Source organism: Apis dorsata, unplaced genomic scaffold (assembly GCF_000469605.1).
Source record: "Apis dorsata unplaced genomic scaffold, Apis dorsata 1.3 scaffold_59, whole genome shotgun sequence".
Lineage (NCBI taxonomy): Eukaryota > Metazoa > Arthropoda > Insecta > Hymenoptera > Apidae > Apis > Apis dorsata.
In genome coordinates this window covers 1,066,340-1,071,651 of record NW_006263359.1, presented here as the reverse complement: position 1 = coordinate 1,071,651, position 5,312 = coordinate 1,066,340, and the positions used below count along the sequence as shown (strand labels likewise).

General features: G+C 31.3%; 1 long non-coding RNA gene across 3 annotated transcripts in view; it reads right to left on the bottom strand.

Moving 5' to 3' along the window:
- LOC102675579 overlaps positions 1-5,312 on the bottom strand; it is a 71,371-nt gene that overhangs the window by 4,189 nt on the left and 61,870 nt on the right. The gene's annotated exons all lie outside the window — the stretch shown is intronic.

Genomic DNA, 5,312 nt, shown 5'->3' with positions numbered 1-5,312 from the left:
AAAAAAAAAAAAAAAAAAAAAAAAAAAAAAAAAAAAAAAGAACGAAAAGACTGTGTCAAAGCGAGGTTTGTTGCAAAATCAGCATTAGTCACGTTGTAGTAAATAAATAAAGATAAAAAATAACGGTTGCAAGAACGATGGACATGGCATAACTTGCTCCAATAAAAATCTATCGATCCTCCTTTTTCGAAAGATTACACGTTTTCATAAAATCTTTATGTCTTGCAACAATTATTATGTTCAACATTTTTACGCGTTACCGTGTACATTAATCTTTTTTTTCTTTTTCTTTTTTTTTTTTTTTTTTTTTTTTTTTTTTTTTTTTTTTTTTTTTTTTTTTTTTTTTTTTACGAACAATCTCGTGATTTCGTTTCCTAGGACGTGACGCGATCATGAATTTATACAATCGTTCTCGAGAATTCGACATCTTCTACAGTTAAAAAGCGATTTTTTTTTTTTGTCAAGTATATCTATTGAATAATGTAAAGAATACGATGACGTATAACCTTCCGATAAGAGGCGATAAACTGACGTGTCTGGTTAAATTTCAAGGCTTTGGTCGGAACACGTATAACTCTCGGAGAAAAATTCGCTCGACATTCCCCGATTTATCACTTTGCCAGTACCTGCCCATATTGGATATCCACAAATCAAAGAAGTGGTACGCGCTGCAATTTCGATTTTTTCCAAAGCTGTTGAATTTTTGTGAACGTTCAAACTTTTAATTCAACGTCTCTTCCAATTCCTCAAGCCTTTTTTTTTTTTCTTTAACGTTAAAATATTTTTCAGATTCTTCGAACATTCACTTATATTTCTTTGACTTCCAAATTCAAAGAAAATTCTAGATAATCGCAGAAAAATTTCCAACGATCTCTTTCTCGCCACGATTTCAACCTCGTGTCCGTTGCTCCACATTATTAAAATTAGACCACCACCATCCAAGCACCCCCCCATAAAAAACCCAACGGTCAGTTATCCAACGATCATTCGTCCAAAATATCAAACCGACCCACCATCGTCCAGTCTCAAAGTGGGGACGAATGTCCGTTGCTCCAGTTAACGAAATGGCTCTAGTTTTAAATGAAGAAAAAAAAAAAAAGAGAGAGAGAGAGAGAAGAAAAATGAAAGACAAACCGTCAACCCTTCTTTATACTGGAATCTTTGAAAGATATATTTTATAAGATATATTTGAATTAATGATCATATCAGATTTGTTTATTATTTTTTATTTTTTTTATTTTTCAATGATATAGTGGCTTGAGATCAAAATGCTTGAGATATCAGATATTTTGTCATTTAAAATGGAAGACAGAGGTAAAATCATTGGAATATTCTTTTTATAATAGATGTTAATTAACTCAACAAAGCTACATTGATTAGGAGGAACATTATATAAATAGTTGTTATCTAAAATTATTAACTTGGGACTATATTTACACTTAAATTTGTTTTGTTTCTTTTTTTTTTCTTGTATTTAGCGCATTATTCTTTTTTTTATTTTTATCTAGATATATATATATATATTCATTTCAAATATAAAAATAACGTTCTAATGATTTACATCTTCATTATAATGCTGAAGTGTTTGAAAAAATTTAAATATAAAAAAAAAAAAATCTATAAAACACGCGAATGAATATGCGAAAAGATAGAAGAATGCAAATGATTCGTACAAAATATCCATAAACAAATTACATAATGTAATGTTTAAAAAAAAAATGAAACAGATCTTCGTTTCAATCTTATTTCCATAATTTTCATAAAAATAACATCTACATTTGCATAAATGGTCTACCAATACAACTCCAACTCCATCCTTTTTACTCTATCGTTCGAGAAAAGGATATCCACTTTTCCCAAGTAAACCATCCCCCGATTTTCGTTCGATTACGAAGTAATTCTCTTAATTTAATAAAAAAAAAAAAAAGAAAAATAAAAAAAATGTAAGATTTTAATTTTAACACAGGAAGACAAATGTAACGACGCCTTGCATCCCTTAACGGTTCACCGTATTGCCTCTTTCCCATCGTGGATGGCCACACGTGAGCTGGACACGAACCGTGTCTAACGGATTTCTTTTCGACCTGATTTAAATAGGTTCCTCGTCGTATCGCGTAAAACTAACAGTTACGGACCAACACACACAGGGTGTCCAGGTAAAATTCGATGACCGATTCTTCTTTTGGAGGAAGGAGAAGGCCCAGAATGCTGCCTTCTCCAGGTAGCCAGTGATCCCGTCCACGGAGGTTTCATGGGAATTTAGGCCGACTGACCATCCGAAATTAGAATATCGGCGACCCTTCGGCCCTTGATATCGTGCTCTCGGGGATGGACGTCCCTTTCTCTCGTCCTCTTTTTCCTCCTGATCCATCCACACTGTATTCTGGAGGATGAAGGTAGCTCGTGGAAGAGGTGGATGTGACCACGGTCCAGGGGATGTATGGGAAAGTGGGGTGGTTTATCGGTGGCAGAAGTGTGAGAAAAAGGGTGGTTAGGTGGTCTTCTTGGTGGTAGCTTTGATAAGAATTGGAGAGGTGAAAATGGAGATATTGAATTTTGATGGGATCGTAGAAAATTTTAAGAATTAAAATTATCCTTAATGTTTATCCTTAATGAATTATATGTTTTCAGGAATATAGAAGAAAGCTAAAATATACTTATAAAGATATATTTTCTTCTTGATGGAAAGAGTATATCGTCCAACAGATAGTATAAAAGGAGAAATGAATTAAATTTTTTAGTGGAATTATATTTTAATTAAAGTATTCTGTAATTCTAAAATTAATGATTAACTATCCTTAATGTTTCTGCAGGAATATAGAAGGAAAATAAATATAATTAACAAGTGTACAGCTTGAATTTTTTTCTTGAAAAGAGTATATGGTCCAAGAGATAATATAAAAGAAGGAATGAATTAAATTTTTTAGTGGAATTATATTTTAATTAAAGTATTCTGTGATTCTAAAATTAATGATTAACTATCCTTAATGTTTCTGCAGGAATATAGAAGGAAAATAAATATAATTAACAAGTGTACAGTTTGAATTTTTTTCTTGAATGAAAAGAGTATATGGTCCAAGAGATAATATAAAAGGAGGAATGAATTAAATTTTTTAAAGGAATTGTATTTTAATTAAAGTATTCTGTGATTCTAAAATTAATGATTAACTATCCTTAATGTTTCTGCAGGAATATAGAAGGAAAATAAATATAATTAACAAGTGTACAGTTTGAATTTTTTTCTTGAATGAAAAGAGTATATGGTCCAAGAGATAATATAAAAGGAGGAATGAATTAAATTTTTTAAAGGAATTGTATTTTAATTAAAGTATTCTGTGATTCTAAAATTAATGAATAACTATCCTTAATGCTTCTGCAGGAATATAGAAGAAAAATAAATATAATTAACAAATGTACAGCTTGAATTTTTTTCTTGAAAAGAATATATGGTCCAAGAGATAATATAAAAGGAGGAATGAATTAAATTTTTTAAAGGAATTGTATTTTAATTAAAGTATTCTATGATTCTAAAATTAATGAATAACTATCCTTAATGCTTCTGCAGGAATATAAAAGGAAGCTAAATATAGTTAACAAATGTACAGCTTGAATTTTCTTCTTGAATGAAAAGAGTGTGTGATCCAACATATAATATAAAAGAATTAAATGAGTGAAAACAAAAATTAAAATATGTGTATTCTTTCTGAAATGGGGAAATATCTCGAAGAGGAAATATTCAGGCCACGTTAACAGGTCCTATCACGCTGAAGTATACCAACGAGTCGGTCGGTTTTGAGCTTCCAGAACAACTGATACATCGCGATTAACATAAATTTACAGAGGAAACGTCCGGCCTATATTATTCTGGGACCGACTATCAGCGTGGTAACTGTCTGCTTTGCATACAGGTTAATCCTTAAACGTTATTTATTATCTATAGATTTTATAATGCTCGTTGAACGATCGAGACAAATCTCTATCCGAATATTCTTTCCATATAACGAATATTACATAATAACCATTTTATATTTCCTACGTATTATTGTGATGTATGTATGTTTGTTCTGCCAGACGATAAAATTAATTTTTTTAGATCGATATCTAAATTCAATCGTTCATTACCATTCTTTCGACTTTTTGCGAAATATTTTTAATTTAAAAAATAATCTGAGATTTTATTCGAATAGAGATTGAGGTTTTACTAAAAAGAAAATTATTTTTCTCGAAATATCGTCGAATTGTCTGATAATTTAAACTTTTATACATTATTTAATATCCAATATTTTTAGAAAATATTTCTATATATAGCTTAAACGGATAATATTGTAACATTGTCGAAATTGGGACGCATAATCTCACAATCCCAACAACTGCAATCTATCCACTCGTGTCCTATATTTTCAACACAATTTTACCCAAATATCCCAATTTCTCGATAAAACAGAAGGGTAATCTCTCCTTGATTTGTTAAAAAAGAATTGAAAGAACGTTTCCCTTTCTCAAACACGATCCTATCCAAGCAATTTGCATTCAATGAAAGCGTCGAACGCGCGACGCGAAGATCGTAGCGAAGGCAAACAAGCGATCGAGTGACGTCCGGAATAGCTATATAATCAGTCACAAGTTAGAGCATCCTCCTGACCCGAAGGATCAATGAATGATCGATAAAGAGCGATCCATATTCATGGTGATTCGACGAGGTGGAGGAGGGTGGGGGTAGAGGAAGAGCCGAAGAAGATGGCGCAACCACCAACGAGTCTGGGTTATTTGCGTGTAACGATGATGTTGCGGACGGGGTCGTGAGGTCATTGCGAATAATTATGAGTGTGTGTGTATGTGTATGTGGGAATATTAGAGAAAGAGGGAAGAAAAAGAAAGAAGAACGTTCGATTTATTGCGAACGATCGAAAATTAAAAAATTAGATGGAATTGTTACTCGAAAGAGAGATTTGTCTGATTTTTGAGGATGATTTATTTTTTTTTTTTTGATTAAGTAAGTATTTATGGAAAATTTAGTGAAAGTTTTTATTTTGTTTGATTGAAAAAAATAAGGAAATATGGATAATTTTGAATATTGAATTCTTTTGAACGATCGATCCCTCTCTCTCTCTCTCTCTTATAAATTTATGAATTTATGAAATGTTTGAATATGGTCGAAACTTATGAAAAATGGATTAATAAAATTGTTAAAATGTGTTAACGGATGCGTTAGATGCATTGTGTTGAGAGAATTTGTATTGTGAGAAAAGTTTATCAATTTAATTTTCAACGGAAGTCATTTGAACTTAACATTGACATAGCATAGAAAATGG